Source organism: Arvicanthis niloticus, chromosome 2 (assembly GCF_011762505.2).
Source record: "Arvicanthis niloticus isolate mArvNil1 chromosome 2, mArvNil1.pat.X, whole genome shotgun sequence".
In the NCBI taxonomy this organism is placed as follows: domain Eukaryota; kingdom Metazoa; phylum Chordata; class Mammalia; order Rodentia; family Muridae; genus Arvicanthis; species Arvicanthis niloticus.
Window position 1 is genome coordinate 27,705,345 of NC_047659.1, and position 20,284 is coordinate 27,725,628.

Below are 20,284 nucleotides of genomic sequence, written 5' to 3' on the forward strand. Positions count from 1 at the left end.
TCAGAAGATCTCTTGTTGTGTCTTGTGTGACCCAGATGTAAAGATGAAGCTCCAGCAATGGGCTAAGACAACCTTCTCAGTAAAATGTACACATTGTATCGAAGTGGAAAATGGAAGGGATAGCTGCTCCAGTCACGTGAATTCAGCGCCAGAGCCTCTCATTTGCGGAACAGGTTTTTCTCTTCCCTGCAGTTATTTTCACAGATTTGACTTTTTTAGTATGTCTGTAGCTAGGTGTCATTGACTGGAAGTTTGCCCATATTGCTATAGTTACAATTTTGAGATTTATTATCCATTCTCTAATTCATTAGCTCCTTAGAACTAAATGAAGAAATAAGGACAATTATTCTCACGATTTGTTGTCTTTCCTGGGCAAGCATTTTATTGTGATAAAATGTGCTATAATGACCTTGAGCAATGAAATATTTTCCCTTAATATTTCACTAAAACAAGCACTTTTTGATTAGGAATCACTTATTTTTTCAATTTCTCTAAGGAATTTAAACTCCACTCTTGAATGAAGTGCTGAATAATACAAATATTTTGATGTTCTAATATGAATGAGATTTTTTTTTTTTTATTTAAAAGACCAGGTTCATAAAATGCTCATTATTTGGGCAATTTATGATTGCAGTGTCTAAATTAATAACAGAAGACCCACAGACAAAAATAAAATCCCATTGCTTATCTCTAGCTGTGGCACCTGTCAGCAGTGCCGCGTGGGAAGATTGAGAGAGTTTCTTAATCAAAATTTCTATAAATCTTTGATATCTGCTTATTTATTTTCTGTAGAAAAGCAGCCTCTTCGTGTTTGATGTTCTAGAAGCAAGGGCCTGTTTCTTTTGCGTTTGATTCTAAAAAGAGGTCTCCTCCCGGTGAGCACAGCTGGGTAGACCCTGCTGTTTGCCTGTCTCTTTCAGGCAAGGAGCAAGAGGAGGAAGAAGAATATTTTATATTTGTGCTACTGGCAGAGCCTCAAATGATATGCTCCATTACACTCCCTTCCAGCTGGTGGCTTCAGCAGGTAGCAGAATGACAGACAGACAGTATGCAAAAACCTGGACCAAACACCTTCCAATTCACTACAATTCTGTCTACTGGCTTTGTTGTGTGAGTTCTGTTTGCAGATATGTGTTTGCTTCTGCTACACTGATGTTTAATCAAACAGCTAATAAGGAACACCAGCACAGTCTGACTGTAGCATTCTACCAAATATTTGAATAGAAATTGGGTGGCTATTATAGAAAAGGAAAAAAAAAAAAAAAAAAAAAAGACCAATGTTTAGAATCTGGCCCTGTTTCAAGAACTATTAATTTTTATTGGTTCTGGTAATGTGTCAGTCTCTTCAAGGTTATGGGGCTGACGTTTCTTTCCTTTTTATGAGAAGGGAATTAGATTAATAGGTAGGGGATGTTGTTTGGAAGCTCTTGCTTAAGGGTTGGTTCTCAGTTTGTTCCTGGAAAAGAATGAAACTGGCAGGGACCGGGTCAGTTTCCTATTTCGTCTTTTGGTCTTTTCCAGGCAAGTGTGCTTAGTCAAATTACAGGGATGCCTGACTACTGTAAACAGCCAAAGGAAATGTCTGCCTGTGGAAACTGTAAAAGTCTCTTTTATAACACTGTCATTTGCTAACTTCACACAAGGAAAGCAGAAAACATTATATATATATATATATATATATATATATATATATATACACATATATATATGTGTATGTATATATGTATGTATATACACACATATATGTATATATACACATATACACATATACACATATACACATATACACATATATACATATACATATTCCTGAGATATATCAAATAGAAGAACACCTTATCTAGTAGAGGTTCTCAGTGCCCCTGTTAGCTCTACTGACCCGAGGGGAAGTCACTTCATGGTGATGATTCAACCTTCTTAATAGCCTCTCAGACTGAATTGAAATTTTATTCCTGTAGACTAATTTAAATGACATTTTTAATAAATCAGAGATTTACATTGCTATTAAACACCTGAGACATTAAAATTAAAACAGCAGCATTCTTTCTTTCTTTCTCTGTCCAACACATATTCATCGAGCATCCCTTGAGGGGCAGACATAGGTATTTGTGAGATGAAGTGAGTAAAATAGAAATGGTTTTGCTTTCATGAAACTTTCACCTAATGGAGTCTCAGATACTTGTGAGAAAATTTTGTTAATGCTATGCTATCTATTATAAGTGAAAAGGTTGTGTTCATTCTCAATGGCTCCTGTAGTTGTGACCTTTTTCTGTCGGTTATAGTATGCTTTTGTTGGTTCATGTATGGTCTAGTTTCTGATTTCCTTAACACAGCATCAGTGCTGTAGAAATAGACTCTGATGTTGGTAGTTCCTGTGATAATGTTAGCTTAGGAAAAACAGAGGTTCTGCTGGTGAGTTATTTATCCAATACCCACAGTAAGCAAGTGGAGTACCATAGCTGTGTTCTTGTTCTGGTCCTTAGGAACTTAGAAATTATTGTCTATTCATAATTATGCAACAGTGTATCATCTTGCTCTTTTTAAACTTATTTGCTTTTTATGGAGATGTAAACTGCTATTTTACATCTATTCATTGTAGATATTTTTAAGTGAATCTGGAACTTATTAGTTATATAATTTGTGTAAAGTCTCAAAAAAAAGAGCCAATGTTTTGATAGTTTGTAAAGTATCAATGGAATTATTGTTCATTTCATTTCCAGATGTTGTTACCATGGAATGCACATGTGTTCATGACCATTAGTGTATAATATATTGTGTGTTTTAGGGGTTTTTTATGGTCATATTTTAAAGAGACACGAATTCTGTGCAGTGTATTAAACATGAGATAACAACTCTACATGGTCAATTTTGAGTGTTAACTTAATTGGACTTAGAACAGATCAGAACCTCACTGAGGCACTTGTGTACATGTGTATGCAGGCATGTCCAGAGAGGATTGCCTCAGGGGAGACACATGCTCTGAATGTGGGTGGTATTAAGCAATAGGTCTTGGAGTTAATAAATAGGGAAGAGGAAAGCCAGCTGAGTTCTGTTTTTTGTTTGTTTTGTTTTGTTTTTTTTTGTTTTTGTTTTTGTTTTTTTTTTCTCTTTCTACTTTCTGATCGGTGAAATGTGAGCAAACAGCCTTAAGCTACAACCAAGAATAGGAGGCAGTCCAGATATCCCACCTTCCCTGCCATGATGCCTGAATCTTGGGCCAAAACCAATCATTCCCCTCTCATGTTGCTTTCTGTCAGGTGTTTTGGTCATGGCAGTGAGAATAGTTAACCAATGCAATCCAAGTAAAGAACAAGGGAAATGCACAAACGCAGGAACTTGCTACAGCAGGAAGCAGCTACCAAACCGAGGTATAAAGGGCATAAAGAGGTAACAGGAATGGAGCAGGTAATTTACCAGAGCTCCATGCTCAGGCCATCTGGTATACCTGTTTGATTGACTTCACAACAACTACTATGAGAATTACTAACGTAGAAAGAAAGGAAAAATATCCTGCTTTCTCCCATGTCTCTATGCCAGTTGTCCCTTTAGACCAAATCCAGCCAGTAATCAGCACACACAAGCCTGGGAAAAGAGCCTTGAAGGGGTCAGGCTCCCTGTGACATGGACAAAGAAGAGCAAGGAATGAATTTGTAAGTACACAGGACAATGAAGGTGAGTATGAGGTAGAGAGGAATCAATACAAGCATTTTTCATTCACATTCTTAGCATCCTCTAGAGGAAGCACACTGACTACAGATGCAACACAAGCTTGGTTTTTCTCTCATAAGCTTTGTTTCTGTTAAGTTGGAATGGATTTCATTCCCCCAACTGCTTTCTTTAACTTGACACTTAACTTTACATATTTTCAGATCAGTGTAATGATTCAGTACGTGCTTACAATGTATAATCACTAATCATAATAAGTAACTTTTCCTTCTAAAATGTTTATTATTTCCTTCACTGAGGACCCACTGTCTCCTAGCTTATCTTATAAAATGTATAATAAATTTGTATGAATTCAAGTCACCACGTTTTACCAATCATGGATTCCAAAATATAGTTAGTCAAGAAGTTCTCAATGATATTTCTTTTCTCATTAATTTTTTTTTTACATAGACAAGTTCCTTTCCTTCATGTCTGCAGTTGCACCACATATATACCATGCCCCCAACGGCTAGAAAAGGTGTCAGAGCCATCTGAGAACTAGTTGCAGATGACTGACTACTAGCTACAGGTGGCAGATGACCTGCCATAGGAACAATGGGAACTGGTCGTCTGCAAAAGTAGCAAGTGTTCCTAACTGCTGAGCAGGATCTCCAGCCGGGCTTTCAACAGTCCCATCTTAGGTTATTGTGAAATAAAACTGGAACTTTTACTCATCTCCCCTTTAGCGTTTTCTGGATGAATAAAAGATTCAGGAGATAAGAGGCCAAGAAGATAGCTCAGGAGTAAAGTCACTTGCCACCAAGCCTGGTAACCCAGGGTGAATTCCAGATTTCTATAGAATAGAAGGAAGAAACTGGTTCCTGCAAATTGTCCTTTAATCTCCACATGGAAGCCGTGACATGGTGTACATATAATAAACAAACAAATAAACAAGTAAAGACATGTGATTGGAATTTTCTTAAAACAAACAACACAGATCATTCATTACTGGAAGAAATACTACTTTTTTTTCTGAAACTATTAGAGAAGTATTTGGCTAAGTTTGTATTAAGTAAAAAAAATCTACTTAAAATTTGGTGGGTTTTCTCAGTTAACTATTCTAACAGGATAAATTTAGAGGTTAATACTCACTTATATAAGCCCTGGGTTCTCCGGTTATTAGATAGTTATTGACAGAAATCACCAGAACACACATGGTATTCACTCACTGATAATTGGATATTAGCCCAGAAGCTTGAAATACCCAAGATTCAACTAGAAGATCACATGAAGCTCATGAAGAAGGAAGACCAAGTGTGGGTGCTTTGGTCCTTCTTAGAAGGAATAACAAAATACTCAAGGGAGCAAATATGGAGACAAAGTGTGAGACAGAAACTGAATGAGGGGCCACCTGGAGACCATTCCACCTGGGTATCCATCCCATGTACAGTCACCAAAGGTAGACGCTGATGTGGATGTCAGAAAGTGCATGCTGATAAGAGCCTGATATAGCTGTCTCCTTAGAGGTCTGTCAGAGTCTGACATATTCAGAGGTGGATGCTCACAGCTAACCATTGAACTGATTGTGGGGTTCCCAGTGGAGGAGTGAGAAGACTGAAGGAGTTGAAAGTGTTTGCAGCCCCATGAGGAGAGCAACAATACCAACCAACCAGAGCTCCCAGGGTCTAAACCACCAGCCTGGGAGCACATAGGGAGGGACCCATGGCTCTAGCTGTATATATAGGGGAGGATTGCCTTGTCTCACAGAGGTGGGAAAAGAGATCTTTGGTCCCGTGAAGGCTGGACTTTGAGTGTGGGGAAATTTGAGGGTGGGGAGGTGGGACTTGGGGGTTAGGTGGGGGTACATGCTTATAGAAGCAGATGGAGGGGGCATGGGCTAGGAGGTTCCTGGGTGGGGACTAATAGAAAGGGGATAACATCTGAAATGTCAATAAAATATCCAATAATTTTTTTTAAAAGACATCACCAGGAAAGATTTAAAACAGGGAGAAATTTTCTGTAAAACAAGAAGTGTGTATAAAAATGTCTATATTTGTAGGCTTTTTCACACAGTATAACTTGTACAAATTTTTATATATGCAGGAGATTAGAAATAATTTGAAGAACCTATTTGCAGGAAAAAAATTCTCTACAACTTTTGCAAGGAGTTCTGGCACCTACCAAATATTTATTTTATATAGAATTTTGGTTTTTAATGATGGAAATTGAGCATGGAGAAGATTTCATCAAATTCTGTATGAAGCTTTGGAAACATTGTACATAATGCTTTCTTAGCTACTGCCAGTGTGCATACTTTGTATACAGACAGAGTTCCAGGGTCTTCTCACTGAATGAGAAAGACTTTCCAGTCATACTTTTGCAAAGAGAATAAAGACCATCTTTCACCAGGAACAGGGATCATCTTTATTATAATCAAATTTGTGGCTGGAGGAATAACTCAGTGGTCCAGCACTTCCCCAGGGTTCAATCTCCAATTCTGTACTAAGAAACAATCAAGCCCAAACTTGTTCAACCTGACAGTAGAGCAAACTTCCTATCATAGTTCATATGCAAAACTGTACCATAGCTCTTCCTGTACTCAAGTATGTAATGAAAAGTTTGGTTTCTTTAAAAACATAGAAGTGTTATAGGAATATATTTTTGTTTCAATCCCAGGTATGGTATATGGGGCTGTTTCACAGTAGCACACTATCATTTGTCTCGTGCTCTGGCAGGGGCTTCATTTTGCCAGCTGCAGATGGTTTTTGCAAGTGTATGGCATTTGGAATTCTGGATAGTCTTGAGAGGGTTTCCATAAAAAAAAAAATGCTAGACCCTTGAGAAGAGCTGCAGCCCCTTGTGGCTGCTGATGTTCATGCTGTTGCTGGTTGCTGGTTGCTGGTTGCTGGTTGCTGGTTGCTGGTTGCTGGTTGCTGGTTGCTGGTTGCTGGTTGCTGGTTGCTGGTTGCTGGTTGCTGGTTGCTGGTTGCTGGTTGCTGGTTGCTGGTTGCTGGTTGCTGGTTGCTGGTTGCTGGTTGCTGGTTGCTGGTTGCTGGTTGCTGGTTGCTGGTTGCTGGTTGCTGGTTGCTGGTTGCTGGTTGCTGGTTGGAGCTATCCTGACAAGATCAAAATTGCCTCAGGGAGCTTGATGCTACTAATCAGCAGGTTGCTGTCTAATGATATTGCTGCCCCCTTCCCCCTCTAGCCTTCTTTCTCTCCTATCTAGTATGGGGATGGGGGTGGAAAGAATAAGAGTGAAAATAGAAATAGGAAGCAATAAAGTATCCAAAACTCCAGTTACACAAATACATGTAAACAATCTAGTAACATAAATCTAATAATTGAAATAGTAACATTATCTTATTTCAAGCAGTAGATAGAAGTTTTGTTATTGTTTTGCAACAGGAAATTATTCTTGTTATTCCAAGGAATGTCAGCTTGTTAAGTTCAATTAGCTTGTGTTATATGAAGTAATGACTTCAATGTGTATTTCATAGTGTCGCTATGATTATTATGTTTGCAAAGAACTCAGGCTAGAGTTTGATTCATAGTAAATGCTAAAGAATTGCTTAGTGAGTAAATAAATCCATACATCAGTAATTCTGTTCTGATTTTGCCATATAAATTCCAACCCTTAGGTTAGATATTACAGTACTTTTTTTTTTCTGTATGAATCCCATGTCTCTTTCTTTTATACTACATCCTATAATTCTTTTTTTGTTTTGTTTTGTTTTTTGTTTTGTTTTCTTTGTTTTTGTTTTTTAAGACAGGGTTTCTTTGTATAGCTCTGGCTGTCCTGGAACTCACTCTGTAAACCAGGCTGGCCTCGAACTCAGAAATCTGCCTGCCTCTGCCTCCCAAGTGCTGGGATCAAAGGCGTGCACCACCACTGTGCCCATCCTATAATTCTTAACATTCAAATTCTGCCTTTCAAAGTCTTTCTTGACAGTTCTTGTCTGTACCAGCCTCACCTCTATACTCTGTTGCACATCTGTACAAATGCACCATCTAACTTATACTCTTCTTACTATGGGGTCTTAGCCAGGAGGAAGGCATTAGAATTCTGAGATTTCTAGGTCCAACTCTTAGAATTTACAGGAAGTGACTCCTAGATACAATCAAAATACACCCATTTCGAGCAAACTTTCTAACAAAGATGTAAGTCCCTAACCATGAGACACTGATCAACATGAATCTCTTCTTTGAGTATAGAAAGACCTCTATCAACAAAGCTGTAAATGTCTTGTTTTCTTATATCTCTCCATGTGCTTATGGAATTATGACTGCTACCAAATAATATTTCCCTTCGTACTGCAAGAACTCTGGGTGTGGTCCAGGATATGTAACAAGGGACTGGGAAGGACAAAGAGAATTATGCAATGTAGTGGCAGCTACAATGTGTCATGGATGACTACAGATTCACATTTGTACATGTCTCTGGGGCCAGCACAGACAGGATAGACATCCCAGTAAATGTTCCTCTAAATGTTTCAAATATCAGCTGGTTGTTTGCTGGAGCTATCTAATCCCTTGCAATGGGATGTGCAGCTCACTTATGAATCTGTGGGCTTAAATCTGTTTCTTCTGACACTGAGTCTCCTTTTGGGGCCAATAAGAGAGACAGTGAAAGCTTTCCCATGGCGACAGCAGAGGACAAGATGATATTCGAGATGTAGAAGTTCATTTCAAGTCTCTGGCTATATTGCATCAGTCACACCAAGGAAGAAGCCCATTGAAGATGGAAGGAACTCTATATTATATGACAAAAGTTATAAATGCAGGTGGGTGAAAATAGTTGATGTCATTTTCCCAAAAAATGATGATGGGTTCTTCACCTTTCTGTTTACATCCTGTGGTGGTTTGAATAGGTTTGGCCTCCATAGTCTCATGTGTTTGGCCCATAGGGAGTGGCACTATTAGGAGGTGTGCCTTTGTTGAAGGACACACTGTTGGGGTGAGCTTTGAGATCCATGCTCAGGCTCTTGTCCAGTGTGGATTTGAACTTCCTCCTAGCTGCCTGCAGAAGAAGGTCTCCTCCTGGCTGCCTTCAAATGAAGATGTAGAACTCTTGGCTCCTCCAGCAGCATGTCTCCCTGCATGATGTTACGCTTCCTACTATGATGATAATAGTCTAAACCTCTGAAACTGTAAATATTTGTCAATTAAATATTGCCTTTTTAAGAGTTGTCTTGGTCATGATGTCTATTCACAGCAATAAAAGCCTAACTAAGACAGGTTCTATTCTAACACTGCATTGAAGGCTAGTTCGATCTATCTATCTATCTATCTATCTATCTATCTATCTATCTATCTATCTATCTAATCTAAGGTTTCTTTAAAGCAAAGAACCTTACAACATTGAATAAGCAAACAATGTCCTCTGTTCAGAGCAGGGAGTGTTACACATAAAACACACGGGAATGCCATTTCACACACGGTGGAATAAAAAATAAAAAAAAATCACCTTGTATTTCACAGACTTTCTGTCACTCAGATAATATGTCACACTTCATTTAACAAAAACATCAAATGGAGAAAACAAGATATTTGCTGTTCAACATGCCTATCTGCTACTTGAATGAGGTTTGAGGAGGAAGTGTTAACATGATGTGATTGAATCCAGGAAACCAGACCAAGAACTGTGACTGGAAAATGATAAAGATGCCACAGATTAGCTTTGCGGTGGCATCTTGTCATCACTTATTATGTGACCATGGCCTCCATCTCTATTAAATATAGTGTGGCTTAGTGAACTGTCAAGGAGCAACCCAACTTGGTAAAGCTAAAGAAACATCCTGGGGATGAAAAAGTACCCTGGCTCTCGGGGAATTCAACAATGACCTAGGGAGGGCAGAGAAAGAATGGACAACAGACACAAAGAAGGAGTGCAAGTCTAGGGTTCTGATCAAGCTCTCAAATTTTATTATTGGGTGGCAGGTTATAAAGGCATGGCAAAACGGGAAGGTTAGGCAAGGATTGTTGCTTAAGGCCATCCCACTATCGTATCCTCATTGCCCAAGACCATCCCACTATCATTACTGGCTTCTGGGAAATACCAGACATTCTTTCAATTCCTGGGACCTGAGACCACAAACGTCCTTTTTTGATCTTGTACATTAAGTGACTAGTCTTTCCAGAACAGCAGGTAACTTTATGAGTTTGGCTCCTGGCAAAAAAGAATTGTTAACAGTTTCCTCAGCTCCCAGGAAGGCCATGCCATGTCTTTGTTGATAATATAACCTGTCATGACCAACCATAAATATATAATATACATACTTACACCCCCCACACACACAAACACTCATCATTAAAATAAAAGATATCTTATTATGGTGTTTTTTAGAATAGCAACTAAAATTCACATGCTCAGAAGGATTCCTTTACATTCTTTCATTTTTTGAAACTTACAGATATAGAATATATTTCATTGCTAATGCTGTTGGATCTGATATGCAAATATTTGTTAACTAGTCTAAGAGAGACAGCTTTATAGTCTTACATCATCTTTATGTATGAGATTTTAGGTAAATCACACAACCACCAAATATTCTTATAAGAGAAAAATGTATATAAATAATCAGAAGTGGTCTTTGAGTATATAGCCAAGAGACAGATAAAGAGCCAAAGGCAAACTCTGAGGCTGCCAGATAGTTACCACCATTTTTTGATATCTGAGGTGACTGGGGGCCAAAACTACTGGAGCGTAAGCTGTTCTTGGAGTATTTACATCTACTGCCATATTCTTTTATATACCTTGTACCTGAACTCTTCAACCTCTAGATGTATAGCCATTGGTATGTACAATGTAAAATCCTTCTTAATAGATTTATTTTTTCTGTATGTCCTGTGTGTTGCAGGGAAGCAAGAACAAGGCATTGGATCTCCCGGAGCTACAGGTGCTTCTTCTAAGCTGCCTTGCTGTGCACTGGGATCTGAACTCTTGTTCTCTGGAAGTACAAGTGCTCTACTGTGGAGCCAGTTCTCCAGAATCACAATGCAGGTGCTCTGTAAATAGTTGTCACTCTGTTTTGTTTGGGGAATGGAGAGAAGAAAAGTCTGTACTTTTATCCACACAGATAGTATATCTTATTTTTTCCTGAAGGTTTTCAATCTGCAGTTGGTTTAATTTCATCGAGAGACTCACAGGCATGGCAGCTGACTTATCAGTTGTATAGGATATAGCAGATTTGCCTTTTATTAAAGGTGTTGCATTTTTTTCGCATGTATTCATTTCTAGTGGAAAGGGGTTTTTGCTTATAGAATAAAGAAGTCACCAGGTGATTTGGAGACATAGCTGAGGTGTGACCTTATATGGTAGTTCTGCAATGTTTACTAGCTTGCAGGGACCTTTTATTCACAAATGCAGAAGTAAGTAGGATGAGCTGAGATGTTAATATGGAGGAAAGTTTCTTCTGAGATTTTGTAATTGCTAGAGAAGAGAGATGGGATGGAGCCTTTCTTTGAGAAGGTCAGACATTTTAAAAGTTTGCATGTGTGATTAAGAAGCAGCAGAAAAGTGGGGAATGTCTACATACCTAGTTTGTTTTCCTAGTAAGTGAAAAAATGATAGCCCTTTATTGCATTAAAAACCTTCCACTTCTTGTACAAGTAACATTGTGTGCCCATTTCATCTCGAGGCAATGCGTCCCTAGCAGGAGCAACCTGCTGGAAAGCCAGGGTCTGCAGGAGAGTGCTGGTCAGAAGCCTGGCTCTCCATTCACTAATGGAGAATGCTTTGGAACTAGTCAGAATGAAGAACTAATAGATTAGGAATTTGGTTTCCTTATCAATTCTTTGCTGAAATGCTGTAGCTCATGGCACTTGTTAAATCTGAGATTTAACAAGTACTGGGCAAACTCAGCTCCATTTAGGACACTCTGAATTCAACAATTCACCAGGGTTCTGTGGAGGACGAGAGGAACACAGACCAATCCTTCTTGGGACCAGCCAAATTGCCTTTGAGGGAGGGCAGCTGACAATAGTTATTAAGGCAATAATAGAAAATGAATTATTTCAAAATAATTGTCATCAACAGATTCTGTGTCTTTATGCTGCACAAAAATCACAGTGCATAAATACTTAATAAGCAGGTGTGATTTTGATGTTTAAGTAAATGGATTTTAAACTTCCTTTGAGGGCAGCCATGGGACAAGCTCAGATTGACACACTGAAATTTTCAGAATTTAAGAGTTAAAATATTGATGCAAGTTGGGTGGTGCTGTCTTCGGGTGGAGAATGAAAGACAAATCCATTCTTGAAATGGCAAAAAGAAGAGAGCATAGAAAATGGATAACTAGCCTAGCCAGGTACACAAGCCTGAGAAGCTCAAGCCCAAGACCAGCCTGGGCTACACAGGAAGTTCCAAAATAGGGGTTTGTCTCAATGAATGAAGAAACAAGCAAGCAAGAAGAAAATAACTAAGGTCTACATTTCTAGTCCAAAGCAAATGTGTGACTGGCTATTTATTAACATATCCCCCTGGAGAAGAGAATACAGGATTCTCAAGGGCCAGCCCAGAACTATAAAATTGTTCTGGGTAATTTCCATAAGAAAGCAGTGGAAACAGAGGAAACATTGTGAATGAAAGTGAAGTGGGGGTGCCTTCCAGGAGCCATGGCTTGAGATGGTTGTTTACTTGCCCTGTTTAACCCCATCAGTCATTTCCTCTGCTGTAGGAGGTAGTAACCAGAATTGTTCTGGTTATCTTGTGTGCTGGATAGTTTTATATCAAGTGGACACAAGCTAGAGTCATTTTGGAAGAGGGAACTGCAATGGAGTAAATGACCCACCAGGCAGGACTATGGACATGCCTGTGGCACATGTTCTTGGTTGACGATTAATGTGAAAGTCTCCCACCCATCCCACTCACTGTGAACGATGTCCCACCTCTTGCTGCAGGTGGTCCCAGTGTAGGACTTTTGGGTTTAAATTTAAGATTCAAAGAATCCCACTGTCCCAGGACATATCCTGGGAGGGGCACATTCCTTAGTCAGAGGACACTTGCTGGATTAACATTCAGAAGAGGAAGAGAGAAGCTGATTAACATTCCTCAGACCACAGGGAAGAGAACCCACCTGTGGTGGGGAAGGCCCAGAGCACAGAGACACATTCCAGGATGGGAGGTGGTCAGGAAGAACATAATGTGTGAATCTGAGTCATCTATAGACAGACCTGAGAAGGTCAGCCTTTGTGGTTGCCCTCCTGTACTCTATATAAGAATGGCTCCCAGTTTTTGTTCTGGGCTCTCTTGCCGACATTCAAGAGAGTCCTGGTGCACCAGTATCATTAAACCTCATGTTGTTGCAGCGAATCCTCTGTCTGTGTGTGATTCTGGGAGAGTGTGTCCCCTGGTTTGGATCTTAGAATCCAACATTCCAACACCAGGTTTTATAGGAAAGCAAGCTGAGTGTTTCACAAAGAGCAAAACCAGTAAGCAGTGCTCCTCCAAGCCCTTGGCTTCAGTTCCTGCCTCCAGGTTCTTTTCCTGAGTTCCTGCTCTGTCTTCGCTGGATGATGGACAACAGGCTATTAGGTAAAACAAACCCTTTCCTCCAAAGTTACTTTTGGGAAAACTAGGCTAATTGGATGATAGACTTCAAATTGGCAGTTAAGGAGACTAAGCCTAAAAACTAGGCAAGTCCAGGCAAGCCCAGGCAAGTCAATTACTAATAGAAAAAACCTCAGGCTGCAGCCCTCACACCCAGATAATGGAATGTCCCAGTCACCTGACCAGCAAGGATAATGGGTCAGCATCAGTTTCTAGACTTCCTCAGCTACTTCCATAGTAACAGTTTCTAGATCTTCCTAGCAAGTTTCCAGCCCCCAAATCCCAGTAATGGAATGTCAGTAGAAATGGACCCACCAGATTAACATAGGGGTCATCTACCCTGGAATTCCCTAATGTGCTTTTTAAATCAGGCCTGCAAGCCCACTTGGGTGTCTCTCTATTTTAGTAATGGTAGATGCCAGCATGCTAGACCTCTGCAGAATGAAACACTCTTTGTGCTCACATACTATTTGAGTCCGGGGTGTATCTTTGGCAAATCATGAACCCTTACACTTTCAGTCATGGTGGGTTTGCTGTTGTTGTTTTAAATATTTACTTTTGGAGATTATAATTCCATAATTTCTCCCTTTCTTTTCTACCCTCCAAACCCTCTCATATATACCCCCTTTTGAGCTCTTTCAAATTCCTGACCTGTTTTTCTTCAAATGTGTTAATTCCTACATACATAAATATACTCTGCTCTAATTGCTTACCAGTCATGATGTTCTATCACAGCAATCGTAACTCTAGCTAAGACATCCTAAAACGGTTTAATTTTTCATTTATATAATATTTTAATTTAAGTTACTGTTTGGAACTGGTGATTTCAACACTCTTCAGAACTAATCTTGAAATAGATAGTGTCATTTTTACTCTCAGCATTTCTTAAAAAAAAAAAAAAAAAGAAATAATCTTGCTGCAAATGTGCAGATATTTTGCTTGTTTCCAGCAGATATTTTAAGTTTATTTTATTAGGACTATTTTAAAAATTAGATTATAATACAGTTATTTTCTCTTTTCTCCTCCCTTCAAACATTCCCATATACTCATTCTTTTTCTTTCAAGTTAGCGACTTCTTGTTGTGGTTAATATTTAATAAACAGCGTTGTGCAGGCCGATGGTGGGTCTGCTTAGCTCAGGCCACATGCACCACAACTAGACCTTCAAGACCATGGCTCCGGCCAGCCAGAAACACTGGCCCTGGCACCCATGAGATGCCAGCATGGTGACTAGATCTGTCAATTCACCACACTGTCCACAATGCTCGACTGAACTCCAGACAATACCTGCCATGCCCGAGGCTCCTGGTAGAATGAAGGCTCTCATGCTTAAAGATTATCCAATGGTTTTTATATATTTAGAAATGCTCAATTAACAATTTTCCCACACAGTTAAAGTTGTTTCCCAATATCTGCCTTAAGATATAAATCGTTACCCAAGACTGTTCTGGACCCATGCGAGGTTCTCCATGGCTGTTACATCTCTCCTCTCTCCTCCTAGCTCCTTCTCTTCCTTCTCCTCTTCCTCTCCTTCTATCTCTTCCTCTCCTTCTATATCTTTCTCTCCTTCTATCTCCTCGCTCCTTCTACATTAGTTCCTCACAAATTACTGAGCTTTATTGTAAAATGTAACATGGGGGGAGCGGGAAATATCCTGTTACAACTTCTCTTTTCATTAATTGTATGTATATGTATATACATATATATATACATATGCATAATTTTATAAGTATATGAATACAACCTGCTCAGTCTGTATAATGTTACTTGTATGTATATTTTTAGGGTTGGTCATTTGGTATGGGATAGCCAATTACTTTTCCAGGGGAAAGACTATTTCTCCTTCTCTCTGCATTCCTTTCTTATCTGCAGTCCTTTATCTGGAGTTGAGAGCTTCTGGGCTCCCCCAAACCCTCATACTCCATATTTACATGTCTATTTGTGCCTGCTTGTTCAATTCATATTTAGGCAGCCATTTTGATGAGACATTTTTCATAGTTTATGTGAGTACTGAATTTACATATTTTTCTCCTTCCGTCTCCCACTGTGACTTCCCTTGTGTCCCCTTCATTCCTTCTCAAATTGACAAACTCTTTTTCTTTATTGTTGTGTATACACACACACACACACACACACATACACACACACACACACACACACACACACGAGCGTGCGCACACACACACACACACACACACACTTTGTTGAGTCTGTTGGGTGTTGCTTATATGTGTTTAGGGCTAACCACTATGGACTGGATAAACTATCATGGGGCTTATCTTAGCCAAAATTCTACTGCTATGAAGAGACACAATGATCATGGCAGTTCCTATAAAGGAAAAACATTTAATTGGGTCTAGGTTACAAGGGCAGAGGTTTAAGTTCATTATTGTCATGACAGGAAGCATGGCAGCATGCAGGTAGACATGGCACTGGAAAGGTAACTGGCAATTCTATATCCAGTTGGGCAGGCAGCAGGAAGAGAGAGAGAGAGAGAGAGAGAGAGAGAGAGAGAGAGAGAGAGAGAGAGAGAGACTGGACTTGGCTTGAGAATTTGAAACCCCAAAGTCCACTCCCACTGACACACTTTCTTCAACAAGGCCACATTAACTCTAACAAAGCTACACCCCGAATCCCTGTCAAGTAGTAATACTCTGTAATACCTGAGCATTCAAATCTATGATTCAATGGGGATCATTCTTATTCAAACCATGGGAGGACTCATCACTGGAGAAAACCTATCTCTCTTTTTCAGTGGTCATTAAGTACCTGTAGCTCCTTATCTTGGTATAGGACCTTTTGGATTTCTTCCATCTACATTGGCATATCAACTACTGTTGTACAGATCTTGTTTGAAGGACCTGTTTTGAGATTTCATGGGTGTAGCTTCCCTGTTATATATATATAAGACACTATCTCAGAGCAGATAGTCTGGTCTCCAACTCTTACAGTCTTTCCACCCTGTTACATTTCCTGGGCCTGGGGTTTGGGTTGTACCTTAGATGTGTCAAGTAGAGTTGGGTATACCATACTCCATTGTTCTCTGGCTTTGACCAGTTGTAGATTTTTGTACTTGTCTGTGTGTGCTGCAGAGAGAGGTTTCTTCTTGGAAGGCTGAGAGCTACACTTACCTGTGTGTGAAAGGTAGTTATTTTGAATACAATTATATTGGTTTAGAAAAATATTCCCCAGGATATTTTTAAAGCAGGTTGGTTAGCTGTCAGAAAATAAAAATCGAGTTTCTACTGACAGTGTGTGCTCAGTGGAAACCTTTCGCTCTGACAAATGAATTTGTTTTTTATTGGAATCCACTTTCTGTGTCTTAGAAAGACATGTTCTGTCATACTATTCCAACTTCAAGAACCCACTAAGTCCAGAAAGCCTTTCCAGCTGTTCGTAGTTTGAGTCAAACTGTCTACATGGCATAAATAAAAATTTAAGAATGGCACACGCTATAAAGGATCCCACTGAAAAGAGCACAGCAAAACAGAAAAAAATCCATACTATATATAACCGAGAAAAAATGGATATAAAACAAACACAAGTAGCCATTTCATTAGATTAACAGTTTCTGACTTTAAGACAAGGAGAATTTCACAGCATCTTCAGACACAGATAGGCTCATATCTGAAGGCATCAGAGTCCAAGGACTTTCTTCTTCCATGACATTTCTTCTGGGAAAAAAGGGTTCCAAGGAGGGACTTGTTTCTGTTGAGGAGCTGGTAATATCATACCTTTTAAAAAAATTTCTTTGAATTGAATATTTAGCAACATCTATCCTCTATGTTTTCTATTAAACTACTAGCAAATTGACTGTCAAGGGAAAAGGAGACCTGATTTCATGACCGTCAGCATGTGTAGGACATGTGGACTATGTGATCTCTATTTTGGCCCCTCATCCTTTATCTTTTAGTTAATTAATGCAAGGTATAACTCAATGAAGTATAAGGAGTGGTTAACTTTTAACTTTTTTTTTGTAAAGAATACACATAGGAATAAAATCAGTTACTCAACATAGTTTTAAAATTAGAGTATATATTACTGACACATCAGTTATCTGATGTCTATACACTAAAGATTGTAACCCAAGCAAATGTTTTGCCTTAGACCAAGTTATCACCTCTTTTCCCTCATTTTTAGTTAAAGTTACTATTTTTTTCCTGAGTGAATACTGTTGCTTCCCACTGGCCCCTATCCTATACCTGTACCCTGGCAGATTTCTTTACCCAGCAACCATATGATGACATTGGAAACAAAGCCTTACGGTGTTCTACCAATGTTCTGAATCACAGGGTGACTTCCTGTGGCAGGCAGGCTTCTAAGATGGTTCCACTTTGTATACACACTCTCTGGTTATTAAGAACAAGTCCTAAGATGGTTCACCTTCATGTATGTCAACTCTCTGGTTATCTATAATGACTTATTGATGTGAATAGAACTTGTAAAACCTCTTGGGATTATTACGTTTTTTGGGAAAATGGATTTAGCAGAGGGGGTTAAGGTGCCCAGATCAAACTTTGATCAGAGATAACCAAAAAGAAATTATGTTGCGTGGGCCCAAGTAGGAGCTAACCAAGAGACGTTTAGCTCAAGATTTTCCCAGAAGTCAGAGTGATGTGTCATGAAGCAGGCAGCCTGGTTGATAGGTAAGGAAACAATCTTGCCTATTAAAGAGGCTTACTTACTTTTGCTTATTGATTGCTGCTCCATCATGTAGCAATATCCTGTATCACCTGTCCACCCCTCCAAATTTGGAGGCAGTTGTTTATTTCACCATGGTGATTGTCTGAGCAATCTAAGAAGACATTGTTTTCCACAATGATCAGTTGCTTTCTATTTAAAAAAAAAATATTGATCTTGTTATGTGGACACGATTGAGGGTTTCCAAGAACCTTGCCTACTGGAGCAGGAATCTCAAGACTCAAAGCTTTCCAAAGCAATGAGAAAGCTCTAAGATTTGCACACCGATTTCTAGTTTCTTACCTTGCCAGCGATGCCTCACTTCTCCCCATAGTTTATTGGCTACTATAAATAATGTAGTCATGCTCTATTTTTAAAATCTAAAGAAACACAACCCTTCGTTGTGGAAGGAGAAGAACCAGAATCACCACTAGAGACTGTTAGTGATGAAAGCCAGAGTGTGCTTTGTAGGACAGTATTTCTAATTCCACCCATTGCTCCCCTCTCTCACTACATCTTGTTTCCCTCCTCCAAATTTCACAGAATCACATCGGAGCACAATGCATTACAACAAGCTCATTATGCCAGAAGCTCTGTTTGCTGTTTGTCTCTCTCTTCCCTGCTCTCTGATCAGTGTGAGCACCGCAGGAATAGAAACTGTCAATTCTGTTCACATTTTATCTCCGGAGTTCAGATTATTCCTGGGCTCAGTACATATTTGGCTAATGAATTAGTGGATGTTTCTTTGTTTAAATCCCAAAGAACTCTGAAAAACAAAATGGAATAACTGTTTGAACTTTCTATGTCAGCCATGTTGGGTTCAGAAGCAGTCTCCAGCAGAGAAGAAGCTGCATTCAGCTTGGGTAGACTTTGTCAGGCTGGGCAAACACGGTCTTTGCTATAACCGTAAGGAAAGGATAAAAAAGGCTCACAAGTTCCCCCAGGAATGTGGTGCTAGTTAACGAAAGGATATATATAGCCTGAGGGAAAAGGAGCTTGAAAATGTGTTTAGACTTTTAAACAACACAGGCAGTGTCAACAATTTGGAAAACTGAAATCTTCCATTCAAGAATCGTCATGCCAGACAGACTTATTCTTGAAGCCAAGGGTCTCATTCCTTACTGATGAGCAAAAATGCACTCACCTCTTGCAATATGAAATGTAGGCACATAGCTGGGAACATCCCCTTCTCAAGGAGGAGTTCCAGGTCCTGATGCTGTGGACACATTATTTCCTGCTGCTTCAATGACATGCTTAAACATCTATGCTTTTTAAGGCTTTATCGCTTTCCCTGTGCTTAATGAGTGCATTCAGGCATGTAATGAAGAACAACACTGTCACATAAACAATTCATTGAAACCCAAAGATATGCTGATTTTTATCAATTATATTATTCAGCAGGGTAATTTTGCAATTTATTTTTTAAAGCACATAGATTGAGTGACATGTGGCATATTGGCACTCATGATACTAACAGCTATGCTGGAATCTTAAATTGCTGGCATATTGCTACACCAGGTATATGGCTTTATTGCTTGCTAAAGGAGAGATGTTAGAGCCACGCACATGCCTTCTGGTATGAAACTCATAGTAACCTTAAAGCATTGGACAGCCAAAGGCATGAACTTCTGTAGGAAACGGCTTTCATTTTCACTGCCGCTCACCTCAGGTAACGGGACAGAAATGGTCAAGAGTGTGTAAGTTTATCCCACTTGTGGACATGGACTCTTCCAGCTATTCAGATGTTGATGGGTTTAAGCAAATCACTGGTCTATCTCCCAGTTCCTCAACAAGATGATTTTTAGAGTTTACTAGCATATTTATACACATCTCCAATCTTTACATGTCTAGGAGTTTAGTTGCCCAAGGGTTCCTACTTCTATTTCTAGCTGTGGTCCTGGGACGCTGAGGGGAAGAAGGCTGGGATATTGACTCTGAGCACAGTACCTCTTTTCACTTTACAGCCATGATGCTCAGGCTTCTGCTTCCTCATTTCAGCCCAAGAACCAATTTTCTCACTTTTTCTGGCTTAACCAGGTTACTGTAGGGATGACAGGAGAGAGGTGAGTTTTAAATGCCATGAGTAGTCAAAGCCATATATGATTATAAAATCTTGCCTTTGTTAGGTCTAACTCTTCTCAGAAATAATAATGTCAACACGAAAGCCATTCCCTACTTCCTTCAACAGAAAATTATCCAACACTGATACATGTGTGCACAGTCATCTATTCAATATGTAAATGTTGAGGAATTCAGTCCCTTAAAGGAAATGGGGTTGGACATTTAAAAAGATGGATAAACACTAACTTCAGTTTGACTCTCTATGTGCACTATTATTAAATTTATTATTTTCCAATGATACTTGATATTTTGCTTCAATAACATATCTTTTCTTTGTTTGATTAAGCTCTGT